Source organism: Dasypus novemcinctus, chromosome 1 (genome assembly GCF_030445035.2).
Source record: "Dasypus novemcinctus isolate mDasNov1 chromosome 1, mDasNov1.1.hap2, whole genome shotgun sequence".
NCBI lineage: Eukaryota > Metazoa > Chordata > Mammalia > Cingulata > Dasypodidae > Dasypus > Dasypus novemcinctus.
Genome location: NC_080673.1, coordinates 102713703 through 102735976, shown reverse-complemented (window position 1 = coordinate 102735976; position 22274 = coordinate 102713703). Strand labels below are relative to the sequence as shown.

Below are 22274 nucleotides of genomic sequence, written 5' to 3'. Positions count from 1 at the left end.
GTTCGGGTGCTCGGGATTCAAACAGAAAGCTCCCGAGTCTGGCCAGCCATCAATAAACCATTTTTCCTTCTCAAAATCATTCCTGAGTCCTGGCCTCTCTATACGCAAATAATTGAACCTCTCTCAAATTCTACAACAGGGGCAAGGCAAAGGGAGGACTCCAGACAGAGACTCCAGTTTCTAGCAGGAGCAATGGTCTGAATCTTGGAATTATTTACATATACATGATGTGACTATAGCATCAGATTTGTGCTGAAGAAGTGAAGTCTGGTATTGGGCTTGAGAAGACTGAAATGTCTTTGAAATACTCAGAAGTACTCTATTAAGAAATCTGTAACTAAGAGAGTTCTGAATACATTTTGATATATCAGCATAAAGGCCATTCATATTTTCATCCCCATTCTTTGGGTACTGTTAAATCCATTTTATAGTTCAGAACAAGTTAAATCCTACATTCCCAATGTAGAGCCCAAATAAACTACATTACCCAGCCCCCTTTGCACAGAGTGCAGACTTGTAGTTTAGGTTCTATTTGTCTGATGCATCCTCATGAGACTGATTCTTACTGACATTTACTGGGGAAAAGCAGAGTATGGCTCATTCATTTCCTAATGCAGATCTCAGCAAAAGCAGTCTTGCTTTGGAATCAATAGCTGTGGTGTTTTGGCAGTCTCCTGATCATGACATGGATAACTGTTCTCTTGGCAGACAAGATTCTAAAAGTTGTTCCTGTAAGCTCGGTCTATAATCTGTTTACCACTCATCTCAATGACTCTGTGAACTCTCTGGATCCCTCAACAAATGCCTTACCAACTAAACCATCTAGAGTGGAATCTGTTTTCTATGAACCTTGACCAAAACAAGGTGGTATCTGAATTCAAGGACAAAGACAAGATTGATCTGAGGAGTCATCCTATCAGTGGAGTTCTGAGGATGGGTTCTAGAGGAAAGAAGGTTGAAGTGTCATATTCTCTTAGTGGACTGCATTTTTTCACTAAATATTGTGGCATATGATGCTTAAATATCAACCATTCTAGCAAAGTGTTGAACCCATAACAGGTCTGAACTATGAAAGTGTGAAAAAATACCATTTTTTCCCCAAAGCTTCAGAACTTCTTGCTTTCAAGGAGTTGTAGAGGTAACCGATGTATTTACATACTTATGGCAGTGTTGGTATAATTTAATTTACATGCTATCATGAGCACACACGCAGACCCAGAGAGAGATAGAAAGAGAGAAATCTAAGCTGCTGTATGTCAAATGTTTAGCCAGTGATAACTATATCAAAATTAGAGGTAATCAGAGGTAGTTAACTTAAAAATTTCTACATTGAGCCAGGGAGGTTTGAAGAAAGGGTGACATATAGATAAAAGAGAAAGAAAGGAGAGATGAAGAGAGGCGATAAGAAAGGCAAAAGGTAGGGCAAAAGGCAAAGCAAAGGCAAAGCAAAGTCAAGGGAAGTTCCTCAGCCTGCAGCGCCCTCTTCCTCATTGGAAGAGAATCTTTACAAAACAGTCCTTTGTATATTGGGCTCTTCTTATAATCATCATTATTAAAGTCACTGTCACTCACATGGGATATCTGAGTGATATAAAAAAGGAATTTTAGTAAATAAGCCACTAAGAATATACATTTGAAATGAACAAAATCTCAAATGTATTTTCAATGCTATTCACCAGTATATTTACTTCCCTAGTGTTTAGCTACATTTCATTTGGTAGGGGGTTACTACTCAATTCCTAGGATAAGAGCAAAGAAACTGAATGGTTTTGGTGTCATTATGGATAACTTTCTGCTGCACAAAACTCTCAATTGTAGCCCATGTTAATATGCTACACATTTAAAATATAAGTCCAGAGTAGCAGATCAGAGAAGACATGGGTGAGGCAGGACAGCCACTGAGAAGGAAGAGTGATATGTGGCTTTTGGCTTTGAGATGAAGCAGATATAAGTAGGTTACATGGCGATTCCAGCTATTACATTATAATGCAGCCCACTGGCTGTTTGAAGCCCCAAGAGAGTTTTCCTTGTGGCATCATAGATTTTACAGATTTTATGAAAAACAGGAATGTAATGAAATGCCTCAGTTCCCAAACCAGGATTCTTTTAAACTCTGATTTATACAACACATGAATATGATGAAAGTACTAGGATTTCAAGGAATGTAGGTTAGAAAACATGTGTGTTCAAAGAACATTGTGCCACTACCAGCTCACTCTTCTTAATAATGCTATTTATATGTTGCTCTCAGTTAATATGCAAAATTAGGAGTATCATATAAAGACATTTTCCCATACACTGTTAGGCACTGAAACAGGATTCCTCAGAAAAGGACCCATGACTAAAAACAAAAACAAACAACTAAAACAAAAGCTCAAGTCCTATGAAGCCAGCTCATGTCTGTTTGGCTTGGCTCTTTTCAAAATTGAAAACCCAAAATAACCTTTTTCCCAACTTCAGAGTTCATTGCCCCTAGACTGATTTTTTCCCTGCTGACATGGCAAGCCATCAAGACTATTGGTGATAAACGATCCATTCAGTTTCTACATAGGAAAAATATGTAGATATTGGGATATTGGTGTCACTTCCCCAGCATCTGAGTGTTCAGTTTTCATTTTGCTCATGCCTGGTTCTACCTAGTGCTGCTGCCTGAGCATTCCAAGAACAATGGCATGATTGATAAGGGATTCGGTTCTCTCCCAAGAAGGTGATGTTATTCTCTGACACTGAGATTTTTAAAAAGATACCTAAATGTATATTCAATTGAAAATTGCAACTATAATATAATAATATATTATCTTAAGAAGGCAGTATAGTTTTTCTAATTATGATCAAGATATTTTAGAAATCCCAACTGAAAAATACACTAAGAGCCTGAGGTATTTTATCTTTTTCCGTCTTAATAACAATAACGATTAGGAGCCTGGACCCTAGACCTGGGTATGAATTCCAACTCCAATATTCATTTAATGTATGCTTGAGTTAAGCTTGCAAAATTCTCTAAATCTAGTTTCATCATCTGAAAAGTAGGGAAAATATAGGCATCTGCTACTTATGGTTCTTGTAAGGATTAAGTAAGATAATTGATGTAAAATCCACATTCTCCACCCACCAACAGGATTTGTCTTGGTGCAAATATTGATCATTCATTAATCCAACAGTCATCCCCAATATTTTTCTCCCAAATAAAAAACCTGGAATAACTAAATATTTTATTTTTTTCCAGCTTCCTCCAAGCCAAGAATAACCATGTAACACAATTCTGGGCAATAAGAGGTGAATAGAATTAGCAGAATTATAGCAATGAAGTTTTGATTTTGTGTGTGTGTGTTAAAGTAATAGATGTGACTAACACAGCCCCACTTTCGTCTCTTCCCACTGCTCCTTGTCTTGAACACAATTGCAATTCCTGGAACTGGGGCAGGCATTCTGATGTTGTAGAAGTCAAGAGAGGTTCAATTATTTGTGTATAGAAAGGCCATGACTCGGGAATGATTATGAGAAGGAAAAAATGATTTATTGACAGCCGACTGGACTTGGGAGCTTTCTGTTTCAAACCTGACCCCTGAACAAGATTTTTGAGTTCCTTTTATACAGAAGAAAGGCCAAATCATTCTTTGTTTCAGTGCTCAATAGGTTTGAATTAGCATATATCTTCCACATCCTAGGGAAGCTTTTAGCATGGACTTCATACATTCTAGATAAGCTTTTAGCACATTTGGTTTGCATTTTCCCTGAATATTTAAAGTTTCTAGAGTTTGGATTGCTAAACTGTTTCTCTGGGACTGGAGTTGTTGCCATGGTCACCAAGGACAGGGCTGCAGCCTCTCACTGTCCCATACCCACAGGTCAGGATACAGTTTGGGTTATCTACGAAGAGACGAACAGCCTCCCACACATAGCCCACATCATTGATACTGATGGCAAGCATTTAGGTGAGCCTAAAAGAATTTCTTTAAAAAAATTTGTTTTAAAATTAAAGTTAATAGATCACAAAGAATGTTACATTAAAAAACATAAAAAAGAAGAAACAGAAGAGGTTCCCATATAACCCACTCCCCACCCCCACCCCATCATTTTGTAAACTGTATTTTTTTGAAGATATATACATCACACACAAAAATGTTACACTAAAAAATATAAGAGGTTCCTGTATACCCCCCATCCCCCCACCCCACTCCTCCCACACCAACAACCTCCCTCATCATTGCGGCACACTCATCTCACTCGGTGAACACATTTTGGGGCACTGCTGCACTACACAGATAATAGTTTACCCATAGTTTACACTCTCCCCCAGTACATTCAGTGGGTTATGGCAGGATATATAAGGTCCAGCATCTGACCTGGCAATATCATTAAGGACAACTCAAAATCCCAAAACGCCCCCACATCGCATCTCTTCTACCCTCTCCCTGCCCTCAGCAACTACTATGGCCACTTTCTCTACCTCAATGCTAAAATTTCTTCTATTACTCATCACAATAGTTTTATAGTTGAATATCAGTAAGTCCACTCTAATCCATATTTTCCTCCATTCTGTAGACCCTGGGATGGCGATGTTCCCTCCACCTCTAGATCAAGAGGGGGCTTAGATTCTACATGGATGATGGATGCAATTCCTCTGCTTACAGTTGTAGGCACTCTTGATTCCCTGGCGTGCTGGTTGACCATCTTCACCTCCCTGTTAGCTGACCTGGGTAAGACCAATGAACCAGAGAGTAGGAGTCACCACTCTGCTGAAACTCAGGGCCCACCTGGCACATGGGCAATCCAGAGATTCAAGTCTCCTAAGTATGGACCATCCCTAGCACCAACCACAGGTTCAGCAGAAGTGACAGAAGAGGCATGTGTAGAAAGGTCATATCTGAGTCCAGATCCATCATACTCAGGAGCACAAATTGCACAGTAGGGCCCTCTGACATAGCACAGAGCTCCAAATCCATCTGTCGTGACCATATACCCTGTGGATCTCCATAGCCTTCAGGAGAACCAGTAGCTAGGGTTGTATCTATTTTGGCTTTTTCTGAGGTCCTGCTGAGGTGTGCATAAACACAACCCTTCTGATGACCTCCTGACTCTTTTTGGAAGACTCTTAGCCATATCAACTTATTTGTCTTTGCCATTTCCCCTTTAATTCAAGGTCAAAGAGCAGTTTTTAACACTTGATCAAACATGTAGGCTGCTAGTCTATGTTGGCCCTTTTATTTGAGATCTTTTTCTAGTTGCTTCTCCAGTTAGTGATTGGTAGTAATCTCTTGGCACTAGGGACGCTCATCCCCAGGAGTCATGTCCCACATTGGGGGAAGGTAATGCATTTATATACTGAGTTTGGCTTACAGAGTGGCCACATTTGAGCAACACGGAGGCTCTCAGGAGGTAACTCTTAGGCACCCTACAGCTCTAGACCTAGTTCATATTTCAGGCACACAGGCTCCTAAGCATAGTCATCAGTATCAAGGGCTCATTATTGGACCATCCTTCCTTGTTGATGTTTGTTGTTGCACTTGGTGGATTATAGTTGTTCCATTGGGGAAAGTGACAGAGCTCCCCTGGGTGGGAACTCAGCACTCCCTCAGTTGATGTTTGTAACTGTAACTACTATAAAAATAAAAATATATCCTAATATATTTATATTCCCTATATATATGCCCTGGAGAACTCCCTCCCACATAGATACCAGTTGTTGGAGATTGAATTATGTCCTCCATAAAGACATGTTTAAGTCCTAATCCCAGTCTTGTGGGTGTCAACACTTTTGTAAATATGATCATGGAAGATATTATTATTAGCAAGGTAAAAACTCATTTGTGTATAGGATCTTTGGATATCCTATTAGATGAAGCCAAATTGAGTCAGAGTAGGCATTAATGGAGTAGGTATAAGACTGGAGTCCTCAAAAGCAGAGGAAATTCAGATGTAGTCAGTCAGCAGATCCCAGAATTCAGTAGAAACCAGAAGTAGGAGAAACCAGAAAGATCACCATATGATGGAGGCCTGTTGTCATCTGTGTGCTACTGACTCCAGGAGAAAGCATGGTCCCAGCAACATCTCAATATTGCACTTATAGCCTGCCGAATTGTAAGCCATTAAATTCCTACTGCTTAAGCCAATGAGTTATGGTATTTGTCATAGCAGCCTTGAAAAATTAAGACATGAGTCTTGACATTATCCTCTCTTTTTTCCTTCATCAACCTAGCTAAAGGTTTCTCAATTTTACTGCTTTTTTCAATGAACATAACTGTTGGCTTTCTTAGTTCTCTCTATTGTTTCCTTGTTTTCTATTTCCTTTATCTCTGCTTGAATTTTTGTTATTTCCTTCCTTTTGCTTGTTTTCATTTAGTTTGCCTATCTTTTCCTAGTTCTTCCAGTGAAGTGAGGTTTCTAATGTGAAGTCAACTTTTTTAATGTAAACATTTAGAGTTATAAATTTCCCTTTCAGTACTCATTGTCTACGTGCTGTAAGTTGTATTTTCCACTTTATTCACTTCAAGATGTTTCCTAATTTCAGTTGTTATTACTTCTCTAATCCATTAGTTGGATCCATTTTCCCTTTTGTTATTGATTTCAAGGTTCATTCAATTGTGCTCAAGAACATACATTGCATGATTTCAATATTTTTGAACTTAATGAGACTTGTTTTGTGATCTACCCTGTGTCTACCCTGGAGAATGATCCAGTTGAAAACAGAAGAATGTTTATTCTTTTTATGTTAAGAAATTGTTCTCTATACATCTAATAGTCCTAGTTGGTGTAAGTATCATTTAAGTCTTGTACTTCTTTTTTGATTCTCTGACTAGATGTTCTATCCATTTTAGAAAGTGGTATATTAATGCCTCCTACTATTGATGTATAACCATCAATTTCAACTTTCCAATTGACAATATCTGCTTTATATATTTTGGGGATCTGCTGTTAGTTGTGGATATATATATATATATATATATATATAATTGTTACATCTTCTTGTTTAATTCTCCTCTTTATCAGTGTATGATGACTATCTTCATTCTTTGTTACTGTTTTTTACTTAATTTCTATTTGAGTCTGACAATAATAAAGCTACCCTGCCTCTCATTTGATTACTACTTCCATGACATATTTTTTCATCCTTTCATTTTCACCTGCTGTGTATATTTGAATGTAAGGTAAGTATCTTGGAGATAGCATATAGTTGTTGTTGTTTTTTTAAATCCATTTTGTCAATGTCTGTCTTTTGACTGGAGTGTTTAACACATTTACATTTAAAATCTCTATTGATAAAGCAGGATTTTCTTCTGCTATTTTTTCAATTTTGCCTTGGTATATATTTTAACTTTTTTGTTCCTCAATTCTTCCATTAATGCCTACTTATATGTTTATTAAATTTTTTTTGTTATACCATATTGAGTGCATTCTTGTTTCTATCTATGTATTCAGCTCTTTTTCCTCTTGGTTACCATGACGCTAAAATTTAACATCCTAAATCAGCCAAAGGGGTCCTGATGCAAAATACCAGAAATTGGTTGGTTTTTATAAAGGGTGTTTATTTGGGGTAGGAGTTTACAGATACCAGACCATAAAACATAAGTTACTTCCCTCACTAAAGTCTATTTGAAGCAAGATGACTGCCGACATTTGCAAGGGTTCAGGCTTCCTGGGTTCCTATGTTCCTGGGGCTTGCTTTTTTCTGGGTTCAAGGTTCCTTTCTTCCTGGGGCTGGCCTCTCTTTCTTCTTTGTGCCGACCTCCCAGGGCTCCAGCCTAAATCCTCAGCATTAAACTCCAACATCAAAACTCCAACATCAGAAACCCTCAGCTCTGTTCTTTGCCATGTCTTTTATCTGTGAGTCCCCACCCACCAAGGGATGGGGACTTAACACCCTAATCATTACTCAGTCATGCCCAGGTACAGATCGGGTTACAAACATAATCCAATATTTATTTTTAGAATTCATAACCATATCAAACTGCTACACTAAATATAAACAATCATATTTAGTTTGATACTACCTTAACTTCAATGGCATACATATTTATTTTTCTAATACTCCTCTGTTCCTCCTTATTTTGTACATGTTACCATTTACATCTTTATCCATTGTATGTCCCAAACCATAGATTTATCATTATTTTCTATACTTTTGCATTATGGCCCCTGTAAGAAGTAAGTAGTGAATTTATATACCATCAAAACACTACAATAATACTGGCATTTTAAATTACCCATAAGGTTACCTTTATTGCAAGTCTTAATCTCTTTATGCTGCTTTGAACCACTGTCTAGTGTCCTTTTCTTTCCATCTGAAGAACTCCCTTTGGCATATCTAAGAGTCCTCCACCACAGTCTTTGCCCAGGGTGGGTTGAAACAATGGATGACCTCTGAGAAAGGTTCCCAGTCATCCAAAGTCACTAATCAAGATCTGTGATCAGTGATCAGCAATACACACCTCTTGTTTTGGGGATGATTTTTATGTCCTCTTCTGTCACCAGTGATCTAGCCAGGGATCTGCTGCTAGAAATCCTTTTGGATGGGCATCAGTAAATGCCACGTGGAGAGAGTGGTTTTGATGTGGGCTATGGGTGGGAGGCTCTTTGTCTCTTCAGAGATAACCTAAACTATCTGTGACTTGTGGGTGTGGGATGATAAAAGGCTGCAGTCCCATGGCAAGGACTCCAGTCCCAGGAAACAGTTTAACAATGCAAGGTCTATAAACTTTAAGTATTCAGGGGAAATGCAAACCAAATATGCTAAAAGCTTACCTAGAATACCTAAGGTCCATGCTAAAAGTTTACCTAAGATGTGGAAGACATATATGCTAATTCAAGCCTATTGAGAACTGAAACAAAAGGACCATTTGGCCTTTCCTCTCTGTATAAAAGGGACTCAAAAATCTTGTTCTGGGCTCAGGATTGAGACAGAAAGCTCTCGAATCCGGCCAGCCATCAATAAACCATTTTTCCTTCTCAAAATCATTCCTGAGTCCTGGCCTCTCTATATGCAAATAATTGAACCTCTCTCAAATTCTACAACAGTTTACTGTAACTTACTGTAATTTATCAGCCTCTTTTACTCTTCCTTGGATACTATGGAAGGTTCCTGTGGCCTCCCAAGTTTCAAAATAGTTGTTTCAGACAGTTCCTGCCTTTTTGATGGCTGTTTCGGTGGAAGGATGATTCCTGAAGATCCCTAATCTGCCATTTTCCCACAATCCTCTCAGCTTGGTTTTTAACAAACTACAGTTCTCAGTCCCTCTATTTCTTTTCCTGCTACTTCAGTCAAATGTTCTGGTGGCCACCACAGATGCTCCCAATGGCAACTTTAATCTTTTGTGAAGGAAACTTTTACAGGTTTTTTATTTTCTAAGAAATTAAGAACTGTGCTGATGAGAAATAGCCTGACTGTGGTCAGAATTGCCACAATTTTTTCTTCAATGGAATGTGAGGAATTACATCTACCTTCATTGTGACTGTGAACTTTAAATGAAATAACATATGTAAATGCATCTCACAGTGCTTGAACAGCAGTGTCGCTCAATAAATGGGAGTGTAAAAGTTGCTGTAATTAGTTTAAAATTTATTTAGAGTGAGAATAATGCATGCTTTTTAATGACTAATATAGTAAATTTTAACAAGTTGTTAATTCATTTTTCTAGCTTTATATTTGAAATGGTCTTTACCTCACTGCTAAATTATTATTCCAGAGATTTATTTAAGTCCTGTAAACTTATAAATATAAATATTTGAAATAGAAGTGAATAACTATGGTATATAGCCAATATATATGATTCAATTTATATTACACCTTGTTTCTGTTCTATTGTTCAGAATAGATTGTTTGCTACTTTGAACTGATTTTCTGTTTCTTTTTGTGGCAGGACCACCATGTCCTCAAAGGTCTTTAAAGACTTCTAGAGACTAAATTCTCTGTTTTCCTCCATCTTTTTTTCCTTAGGATCAGGCAGAGATAATAGAGTGGTGCTATTCTTTAGAAGTGATGCCACCCCATGATTATAAAACCACAAATTGGCAATGGAAAATCTTTCTCAACTTTTTCCTGGGTAGGTATAGAGCAGTCTGGCATGACTCTCTACACCTACATAATTAAAGTTTGAAACAAACAGCAGTGTTTTTTCCTTGATGATTCTAAAATATGTGCCCTTTATGTTAACATATTCACCTTTACAGTTTCCATTTAATTGAATATTTTAATATACTGTGCATTATTCAGACCCCACATATTGAAAGATATCTTATGATTCATTAAACATTAAGCTACTATTCTCTGTCTCAAACTCATGACAATCTACTTTCCAAAATTATCTTTACTGAGTTTCTATCTCAGATATCTTCTCCTCTACAAATCCTACTCGGAGTCATTCAACAAGAACACTGTCCCTCAGATATGGCACAGCCAAAATAGGTTGGCTTGGTTGCCTGTGTGTGTCTACCCCTCATAAATTGTGAGCTTCCTTCGAATAATGAAATGTGCACCCAATATTAGCTAAGGATTTTCCTGTGTGCCAGGCTCCATATGTGCTTTTCATGGATTATCTCATTTAAAGAACAAAGAGCCCTTTGAGGTGGGTACTGTTACTCATCCTTACCTAACAGATAAGGAAATTAAGGCAAAGAACAGTTAAAGAACATGCCCAAGTTCCCACAGCTGCTAAGAGACAGTGTCTGCCTGGATCCACAGCCCCAGACTGCTCTAGATCTGGGTAGAGTCTGCCTCTCGCTCATCTTCACATCCCCACAGTACCTGGATTACTGCCTGGCAAAGGGAGGTGCACAGTGAAGGCTGATTGGTCCTGAATGGAACGGAAATACTAGGGAGAGTGTGCAGGTTTGGGTGTCTGACTTCTCTGCATTGAAGAGGGTGTTCTGAATCAAAAGCTTTCTTGGTAATTAAGAATGTCACTATTATTGTAGTATATTATTTGAGATGTAATTCCACTTATTCCTACAGTTACTAAAATTCAAATGCATAAAAAGTAATGAAAAATTTATTGTTTTGGACGTATAATGTACAAAAATAGAAGCAGTAGCCAGTAAAATCAAAAGGCAGGGGAACAAAGAACTGTAGGAAATGTATATGTGTCTGCTATTGAAGTTAAGTTGGATTAAAAAACATTATTAATATTATATACTTACGATGTTAAATTTTAACCCCATTTTAAACACATGGAAAATAGATGAAATATATATCCATATAGAAAAAGAGAAGTCTTTCAATATTTAAAAAAAAATTTTTAAATTAGCCTCTAACAGACGAATTGATGGCCAAAAATGGTGTGACACTTACAAAGTCTATATAGCAAAATGGCAGAAGTTCTGCATTATCAGTTTTGATTCCAGTCAAAAGGCAGAGATTGGTAGAATGGATAAAATAGCTTGCCACAACTATATGCTATCTGTGAGAGTCTCACCTTAAATTCAAAGAAGAATGTAGGTTGAAAATTAAAAGATGGGAAAATATATATCCCATGAAGTAGTAACCTAAAGAGAGCTGGGGTAGCTATACTAATATCAAATAAAATAGACTTTAAGTCAAAAACAGTCATTAGGTACAAAGATGGTCATTGTATACTGACAAATTGGGCAATTTGACAAGAATCTGTAGAAATTATAACCTATTTGCACTAAATAGCAGAGCCCCAAATTAACTGAAGAAAATAATGATAGATTTAAAGGGAGAAATGGATGTTTCTACATTAATAGCTGGAGATCTTAATACATCGCTTGCAATAATGGATAGATCATCTAATCAGATAATCAATAAAGAAATACAAGACTTGGTCAGTATTCTAAACCAACTACACCTAACAGACATCCATAGAACATTTCACTCATCAACAGAATACGCCTTATTCTTGAGTACACATGATTCATTCTCCAGGATAGAACATATATTAGGTCAAAAAACAAGTCACAATAAATTTCAAAATATTTAAATCATACAATATATTTTCTCTGACCACAGCAGAAGGAACCTAGAAATAAATATCAAAGGGAAAAATTAAAAAAATATGTGGATATTAACATGATGCTCTTAACCAATGCGCTAAAAAGGAAACCACACAAAATCAAACAACATACATATTTTTTAATCTTTAGAATTAATATAGTACCAATTTTGTTTTTGTGTCAAAACCATAACAATGTTGTTAACAATAGGCCATAAATTACATTAGTTATATTTTCCCATGTATCACCACTTTCTTTGGTTTTGGAAAGTATGAATACAATTAAGCATTTTTTCTCTTCCTTTTTTCATTAATAAGGAGAATTTGACTATGTCATTTAACTAATCTTTGTTCATCTGTGTAGCTTTCTGAACCCTAGAGAAACAACTGAGTTAGGTGTTGGAATTAGATGAGATAAAATTGCCTGTAAAATAACATTTTTGGAGTAATGTTTCCATAGCTTTTTGAGCTACCTTCTTCTGTTCTTCTATTTTTGTGAATCTGAAAAGTAGCTGTTAATAAAAAAGAAGAAATCACAAGTGAAATTAAATAATACCTTTAAGCATATGTATATACAACATACCAAACTTATGGGATTCAGTACATACAGGGCTGCAAGGAAAATATATAGCTCTAAATGCTTACAATAAAGAAGAAGAAATATTTAAATCAGACACATACTCTCCAAACTGGAAGAATTAGGAAACAACAGCTAAGAAAACTTAAACAGAGTAGAAAGAAGGAAATAACAGAGATTAAAGGAAGATAAATGAAATAGAGGGAAAAAAGCAATAGAATGAACAAAAGCAAAATTTGGTTATATGAAAAAAATCAATGAAATTATTTTGACAAGGTTTAGCTGAGATGACAAAGAAAAAAGAGAAAGATACGAATAGCTAAAAACTGAAATGAAAAGTGAAATGTAACTACCAATTGCACTGAAATAAAAAAGATTATATAAAGATACTATGGGGAAGCAGATGTGGCTCAAAGCATGGAGCTTCTGGGATTTGATGCCCAGGGCCTCCTGGCCCATGTGGCAACCTGGCCCACGTGGAATGCTGTTGCATGCAAGGAGTGTCACCCTGCACAGGGGTTCCCCCCACACAAGGTGTGGCCCCCACACAAAGAACTACAGCCCTGCAGAGGAGGGCAGACCACCCAGGAGAGGTGCAGCCCACAAGGACAGCTGATGCAGCAAAATGACACAATAAAAGAGCGACACAGAGAAAAGCCAATATGAGACACAATGAACTAGGGAGCTGAGGAGGAGCAAGACAATGGTCATCTTTCTCCCACTCTGGAAAGTCCTAAGATGGGTTCCAGGAACTGTCTAATGAGAATGCAACAGATATAGAAGAACACACAGCAAATGGACACAGAGAGGAGACAATGGGGGAAGAGGGAGAAATTTTAAAAGAAGATACTATGAAAAACTGTATGCCAATAAATTAGATAACCTAGGTGAAATGGACAAATTCTTAGAAATACAGAAAATGCCTACATTGAATCAAGAAGAAATAGAAGATCTCAACAAACCAATTACTTTGAAACAGAATGAATTTGTTATCATAATTCTCCTGAGAAAGGAAAGCCTAGGAGCAGATGACTTGATAGCACAATTTTACCAAAGATTCCAAGAGGACTTATTTCCAATTCTCCTCAAATTCTTCCAAAATTGAAGAAGAGGGCATTCTCCAGAATTCATTCTAGGAGACCAACATCACCCTCACACCACAGGATACCACAGGAAAACAAAATTAGAGACCAATATATCTTATAAATAGAGATGCAAAAATTTTCAACAAAATAATAACAAATTGAGTCCATAGCATATTAAAATAGTTATACACCATGCTCAAGTGGGATTTATGTCTGGTATGCAAGGTTAATTCAACATGTGAAAATCAATTAAGGTAATACACTGCATTAACGGAATGAAGGAGAAAAACACACATGATCTTCTCAATTGATGTAGAAGATGCATTTGAACAAATCCAACACCCCTCCTTGATAGTAGCAATGAGAACACTAGGAATAGGAAGTAACTTCCTCAACATGATAAAGGACATATATGAAAAACCTACAGCTAACACCCTACCTAATGGTGAAAGACTGAAATCTTTCCTTCTAAGATCAGGAACAAGACAAAAATGTGTACTGTCACCACTGTTATGCAACATTGTACTGGAAATTCCTGTCAGAGTAATTAGGCAAGAAATTTTTTAAAAAAGGAATCCAAATTGGGAAATAAGAGTTAAAAATTTCCCTTTTTTTATAGGTAACATGATTCTATACGTAAAATGTCATGAAAATCCACAACAAAACACCTAGAGCTAATAAATGAATTCAGCAAAGTGGTGGGGTACAAAATCAACTCCCCCAAACCAGCAGTATTTTTATATACAAGTAATGAACTTTTGGAGGAAAAAATTAAGAAAAAAATTTCGGTCCCAATAGCTACTAAAATAAATATCTAGGAATAAATCTAACCAAGGATGTCAAGGAACTTTGCCCAGAAAAGCCTCAAAGCATTGCTAAAAATAATCAAAGAAGTCCTACAGAAATGGAAGAATATACCATGTTCACTGATTGTAATACTTAATATTGTTATGATAGCAATCCTACCTAAAGAGATTTATAGGTTCAATGCAAACTGAATCACAATTGCAACACTCACTTGAGAAAGAATAGTTTCCTCAATTGCAAAGAAAAGAACCCCTATGTCACCCAGTATAGGAATATCAACTCAAAATCAATCATGACCTAAATACAAGGATTAGAAGTATCAAACTCCTAGAAAAAATGAAGGAAAGCATCTTCTGGACTTTGTTTTACGCAAGAGTTTCTTAGACTTTAAACCTAAGGCACAAACAATCACCAAAAATAGATAAATGGGGCCTCAACAAAATTAAAACTTTTGCACCTAAAAGGATTTTACAAGGAATATAAAATGGCAACCAACACAATGGGAGAAAATATTTGGAAAGTACAGATCTAATAAAGGTTTAATATCCAGAATATACAAACAAAAACTTCAATTTGACAACAAAAAAGACAAACATCCCAATTTTAAAATGGGTGAAAACCTGAATAGATATCTCTCAAAATAATTGAATGGTCAGAAAGCACATGAAAAGATACTGAAGATCATTGCCCATCAGGGAAATGAAAATCAGAACCACAGCAAAATACCATTTCACACTTCTAACAATGGCTTTTTAAAAATGAAGAATAACAAGTATAGGAGAAGATCCAGAGAAATAGGAACACTCATTCATTACTAGTGGCAATGTAAAATGATGTAGGCACTTTGCAAAAGCACTTTGCAGTTTTTCAGAAGGCTAACTTTGCAATTACCATATGATCTGGTAATCCCACTGAATCCCAGAGAATTGAAATCAAGGCTAAAACAGATATTTGTGCACCAATGTTCAAAGTGGCATTATTCACAATTGTCAAAAGATGGAAGCAACCCAAGTGTTCACCAACTGATGAATGGATAAATAAAAAATGGTATATACAAATAATGGAATATTATTCACCCATAAAAGGAATGAAGTCCTGATACATGTGACAGCATGGATGAAACTTAAAGACACCTTGCAGAGTGAAATAAGCTAGACACAAAAGGACAAATATTGTGTGATATCACTGATTTGAAACAATTAGAATAAGCAAACTCATAGAGTCAGAATTGAGATTATAGGTTACAAGGGGAAGGGGTTTAGACAGGGAAAAGAGCATTAAAACTTAAAATTTATAGGATTCCTATTTGAAATGCTGATAACTACACAAATAGTGAAGCCTAAGTTATATTATGAGCTATAGTTAATTGTACAATTATAAAATTGTGCTGTCATCAATTGATCATTTGTAATAAGTTTTCCACACCAATGTATTCATAATAGTGTACTGTATGGGAATCCTGTATTTTATGCATAATTCTTCTATAAACCCACAATTTTTCTAATATGGGAAAAATATCCAAAAATATATTTTGAATAGAAATTATCTCTTGAGAGTTTAAATTGGCCATACAGGAATGAAACCTAATAGAACCCAAAATATACTGAAAATTTTACCTCCTACGATACCTTTTCTTCAGAAGCTAATTGCTGATGCCTTCTCCACAAATCTAAAATATTAGTTCATTGAAAAGAAAACATGGGGAGGGGTGGAGCCAAGATGGTGGCAGAGTATAAAGAATAAAACTAAACTTTGAGTCTGGCCAGGTCAGAATGAGTCTGGTAACTGCTATTTTGACTCCGCTCCAGGCATGAGGGGAAGTGGGCCTGATTGAAAATCACAGTGCTGGTACAGACCGGCTTCTTACCACCCAGATTGGATTGCAGCTTTAGCCTAAACCCCAGCTCCAAGTCTGGTAGGGAGGAAACTGGGGGACCTGCACCAAATCTCTGGGAAATTGCAAGCTATGCTGCAGAGGACAGTGCCCATCCTACTGTCATGGCACAAGCTGACATGGCTAGAATTAGAAGTTCCATTTCTCATAACTGGTGGTGGAAGAGAAAGTTGTCCACTGACCTCAGCTACTGATTAGTGGACTCAGGTGCTAAAGTACAATCCAAGAAACAGCAAGGGTTTGAGCATTTCCAAGTTAGAAAGAGTCTGGTGGCCACCATTTTTACAATACCCTCAGTAAGAGGGGAAGCCTGGCTGACTGAAAATCCAAATGAAGTTAGGAACTGGCTTCTATTCACTGAGATTGGACTGCAGCCCTAGCTTAGGCTCCAGCTCCACCTCCAGCAGAGTGGAAGTTGGTGGGATCTGCACCGGCCTCTCCAGGCAATGGCAGTTGCTCTCCACCAGCATTGACTGAATGTCACCTGGGGCTGTGTGCCTGCACACTAGTATGATTATGAGGTGAGGTGTATCCTTGGGCTCCCTGGGCAATAGCAGTTACTTTTGGCCTACAGGGACTGAACTGTTGGGCATTGGCAGCTCCATTCAAACCCACTAAAGGGCAGAAGAGACAGTACTCTCAGTCTTTCATGGCAACGGCATGCCTGTTCGGCCCACAAGGATTATATTGTTGGGCACTCTAGGGGGTCCATTCCCACCCCTGGCAGGAGAGGGTCTGGTGTTATGTCAGTTTACCTAGAAAACTATAGTCATTTTGGACCCACAAGGCATAGATTGCTGCTCACAACTATAGTTCCATTCCTGCCCAAGGTAGGTTTATAAATGGGATAGTGGCCAAAAGGGTAGTGTGGAGCAGTAAATGTCATTTGAAAGAAAGCTAAAGAATAATCTAGAGGGGAAGTGGACTTGGCCCAGTGGATAGGGTGTCCGTCTACCAAATGGGAGGCCCAAGATTCAAACCCCAGGGCTCCCTGACCTGTGTGAAGCTGGCCCATGCACAGTGGTGATGTGCGCAAGGAGTGCTGTGCCACGCAGAAGGTGTCCCTGCGTAGGGGAGCCCCATACACAAGGAATGCGCCCCATAAGGAGAACCACCCAGTGTGAAAGAAAGTGCAGCCTGCCCAAGAATGGAGCTGCACACAAGGAGAGTTGAGGCAGCAAGATGATGCAACAAAAAGAAACACAGATTCCTGTGCCACTGACAACAACAGAAGTGGACCAAAAGAACACGGCAGCAAATGGACACAGATAAATGACAACTGGGGCCAGAGGGGGGTGGGAAGGAGAGAGAAATAAAAAAAAAATTCTTAATAAAAAAGAAAAGAATAATCTAGGGACTGAATAACACAGTGAACCAAGAGGTGGATGAGAATTGTGGTTTTGGGTACAAATGAAGGAGTGTCCTTCTGTGAGCTATAGCAGATGTACATCACTATTGTAGGGTGGTGGCAATGTGGAGAAGTATGGGAAAACTACAATTGGTGTGACCTATAGACTGTGATTAACAGCAATACTATAATATTTTTGCATCAATGATAAAGATATACTGTATTGATAATGGAAGCGTATGGAGAAAGTTGGCCAACAGTATGTTATGGACCATGGTTGGTTGTAATTTGAGGAGAGGAAGCAGGCTGAGGTATGGTTAACCTCTGTGGCCAGCCCGGGGCAGCTGTAAGGTGCCACAGCTGCCCCGGAGGGGTGGCGGGAATGGGTGACTATGCCCTCTGCCTGGTACGGGTGACTCCGCCCTCACATTGCCCCCAGCTACGCCCCCTCGCCGGCCCACCTCTGCCCCGTCTCCACCCACTAGTCTGCAGCGCTGCATCTCCTGGCCATATAAGGGTATTCTGCCCGTGCTCACCAATCCGCTCTCACCCCATGCTAGCCCCACCCCCGTTCCCTCGGGCTTATATTGTCAAGCACTTCCTCATTAAATCAGACCTGCGCCATCAGCCTCGTCTCCGTGTGGGTTCTTCCCCTCGTCGTTACTTGCCTGCGGCCCCTCTGTGGAATCCTCACCCAGCGAGCCGCAACCTCAACTGGCGCCCAACGTGGGGCAAGGGCAAGCTGAGAATCTCCGCCCAGGTAAGTAACCCCGTGGCCCGGCATGGGAGCTTCACTCACTCGCTGCCAAGCCCCGCAGGTTCGGGCGCTTGCTGCGGTCCTTGAGTGCCACAGCTGCAAGGTTTCAGTTCAACAGCTACAGCACTACTGGAACCTCTTAGTCCCTTTCAACCCCTGGCTGTCTACAGCCAACCTTTGGGATCCCAACACATACCGGTTGCTTATTGACCGTGTGTCGGCCGCCACGGAGCACGAGCACAAGTGCTTCCCACCTGGCCTCATCCCTACGCTCATTACCATCCGCTCCTGCCTTCAAGGCAGCGCGTCCCCCGCAGTCTTTTCCTGCGAGGAGGGCCGAGGGGAGTCAGGCGACGACTCCAAGTCTCTTGTTGCCCGGCTCAATAGCGCCCTCGATGCCGTGACTCTGCCGGAGCCTGAGGACAGCCACCAAGATGGCGAACTTCCGCCTTCTTTTCCGCTCAAAGCACAAAATGGCGAACTTTCGCCTTCTTCTCCGAGTGACGCAAAAAATGGCGACCAGTGGCCTCCATTTCTGCCTGAAACCCAAAATGGCGCGCAGCCCACCGCCGCGTAAAAAACTTACCCGGATGCCCCTCCTGCCTATACGGAGGACAGCCCGGAGTGCAAGGGAGGCGCCTCCGCGCCACCCAGGCTGCCGCCACCCGTGCTGCCCTCAACCAACCCATTTTCGCAGCCTCCAACAGCGCCGCCTTACCAAGGCTCGCCACTAATGGTGATGAGCGCTACGCTTGCCCCGCCTAGGTCTGCCTCTTTCCACTTTGGGGACCCCAGGGGCGGAGCAGGCACTGCGGCAGTTTACTTCCAGACTCTCTGTGAAACCCGAGCCTATAACAACAGGCAACGGGACCAATCACCCCAGGAGGCCCACGCTACCGCGGGGCCCCAGGTTTACCCCCTAAACCTAATGTGCACTCCGCAAAGGCCCCTGCCCTGGTACCCCCATGACCATGCTGAACTTAAACGGCTCAGAGAAGCAGTCAGGGAGGACGGGCTAGGTAGCCCTTACATGCAGCAATTGTTAGACAACATTTCAATTAACCTAAACATTCCCCAGGATTGGTTTAATTTGGCTCGAGCAATCTTAACCCTGGGACAATTTGTGAACTGGAGAGCACACTATCAGGACCAGGCCGAGCTTCAGGGTGAAACCAACAGGCAAAATGGCGTTCTGCTACACGCGGATTGTTTCCTAGGCACGGGAGCATATGCCAATCCGGCCGTATACGGCCAGGCCCCAGCAGTGCACTGGGATCAAGTGCGCGCTGTCGCCCTTAAGGCCTTCCGCCAATAAAAACAGAAATTTACTAAGCTAATTCAAAGAAAGGATGAGGACTTCACCACATTTGTCTCCAATAAAACAGGTCTTCACTAACCCAGACTCCGTACAGGCAGGCGAGCTTTCAGCAGTCATCGCCTGCCTCCATGCCTTCGCAGACCAACCCGTAAATATTTTCATGGACAGCCTATACACAATGCAGGTCTGCAAAACTATCGCCCATGCCACCTTCTTTCCGGAGGACACACCCCTCGATGCAGTGCTCTCCGCTCTGAAGCAGCTGCTGGAGGGCAGATATAAGCCATGGTACATTGCGCACATCAGAAGCCACACATCCCTACTGGGACCCCTGGCTGCAGGCAACGAGCTGGCGGACCGCGCAGTCTCTGTCCATGCCCTTATCGCGGCGGGAGACCACATAAATCAAGCAAAATTCCTGCACGCCAGGTTCCATTTCTCGGCAGCCTCACTAAAGCACCTGCTGCCAGACTTGCCTATAGAAACTTGCAAGCACCTGGTGCGTGCATGCAAAACATGCGCGCCTTTCCTTCCACTTGGGCCATTGCAGCCCCAGGGGGTCAACCCCAGAGGCCTAAAGCCCAACTCCAGATGGCAAATGGACGTTACGCACGTCCCCTCTTTCAGGAGGCTTAAGTATGCCCACGTCATTATAGACACATACTCCAATCTCACCTATGTGGCCGCCCTCCCAGGGGAGTCCGCCAAATACTCCATCAAGGCCCTGAGACAGGCCATTCTGTTCATGGGCGTCCCCTGGGACCTAAAAACTGACAACAGGCCCGCCTACCACAGCAATAGCTTTTACTTATTTCTTCAGACGTACAACATCACACACCACTTTAGCATCCCATACAACCCTCAAGGAAAAGCCATCATTGAAAACACACACCATCGCCTGAAAACTCTAATACAAAAGGAGAGGGAAACCCATCCCCACCACACTCCAGATGAGATCATCACAGCATGTCTCATCTACCTTAACCTCCTCACATTTGACGGCAAGGGCCTCTCGGCCATCCACAAACACTGGGGACCATCCTATTTGCCCACACCCATGCCGATGGTCCACTGGAAGGATCCAGAAACAAATGTCTGGAGAGGGCCCAGCCCCCTCCTCACCCAAGGGAGAGGTTTTGCTTGTGTCTTTCCAGAAGATGCCTCCCAGCCAATCTGGATCCTGGGCTGAAACGTCAAACCAGCCACCTCCACAGCGGCCAACCACGAGGAAAGAACGCCGCCGCATGAGAGCCCTGTGTCACCAACTGAAACAGGCATCGATGGAGGAGAAGGATGGTCTAGATATGATCATCAAACTCTACCACCAAGCCAAGGTGCAGCAACGCATCGCTGAAAAACCCCAAGGCGTAATACCCCTGCTTATAATCATGCTCTCGCTTGCCACCACAGGTCAAGGCATGGAGCTCTGGGCCGCCGTCCAACGGCCCCCTGGATTCCTCTTTCTCACACCATCCAGCCCTCTCTTCTCCCGCATCCTTCACTCCTCCTGCAACCTCAGCCTCCCGTGTGATCCTTGCATTCTACCCCGGCAAGCCCCACTTAACGTCTCTGTTGAGCCTCCCCCTGATGCGCTCCTTTTCACCACCCGCAACTGCCTGGTAACCTACCCCTACATGTTCTGAAACCCCCGTTCCCGAGCTACCACCCACTCCCTCCAAACCCATATAACCACCCTGCAAAACATTGCCGTCCCTATAGTTTCTGGCAACCTCCTTACCCAGCTAGCCCAAACGTTTGCGAGTCTATTCCAACTTGCTAACGTGCTGTTCTACGGCATGGTACTATTAGGCACTCTCCTCATAGCTATTGCTATTAAGCGCACGCTCTCGGCCCTCTCCCACCTGCGTAATCAAAACCGGCTTATCACCGCCGCAGCGTTGTCCTTAAATAAGAAAGAAGGGGGAGATGAGGAGAGGAAGCAGGCCGAGGTATGGTTAACCTCTGTGGCCAGCCCGGGGCAGCTGTAAGGTGCCACAGCTGCCCCGGAGGGGTGGCGGGAATGGGTGACTATGCCCTCTGCCTGGTACGGGTGACTCCGCCCTCACATTGCCCCCAGCTACGCCCCCTCGCCGGCCCACCTCTGCCCCGTCTCCACCCACTAGTCTGCAGCGCTGCATCTCCTGGCCATATAAGGGTATTCTGCCCGTGCTCACCAATCCGCTCTCACCCCATGCTAGCCCCACCCCCGTTCCCTCGGGCTTATATTGTCAAGCACTTCCTCATTAAATCAGACCTGCGCCATCAGCCTCGTCTCCGTGTGGGTTCTTCCCCTCGTCGTTACTTGCCTGCGGCCCCTCTGCGGAATCCTCACCCAGCGAGCCGCAACCTCAGTAATTGTCTGATGATATTTTATAATCTATAACAAATGTTTCACCACGGTATGGTGTGTTGGTGAAGGGGTGTTGTATGGGAATTCTACACATGTATAAGATTGTTTTGTAACTTCAAAACCTCTGTAATAAAAATATATTTTTAAAAAATAGGGTGGTTTGGGGGAAAATATGCCAAATGTAAGATAGGGA

The 22274-nt window shown here is 41.1% G+C and overlaps 1 long non-coding RNA gene across 1 annotated transcript in view; it reads right to left on the bottom strand.

The window, feature by feature from the left end:
* Positions 1-12065: 12065 nt before the first annotated feature.
* Positions 12066-22274, bottom strand: part of LOC111764988 (uncharacterized) — a 15750-nt gene continuing 5541 nt past the window's right edge. The window contains exon 3 of the long non-coding RNA XR_002797459.3: positions 12066-12457. This is a non-coding gene — a long non-coding RNA (uncharacterized lncRNA). The remainder of the gene's footprint in view (positions 12458-22274) is intronic.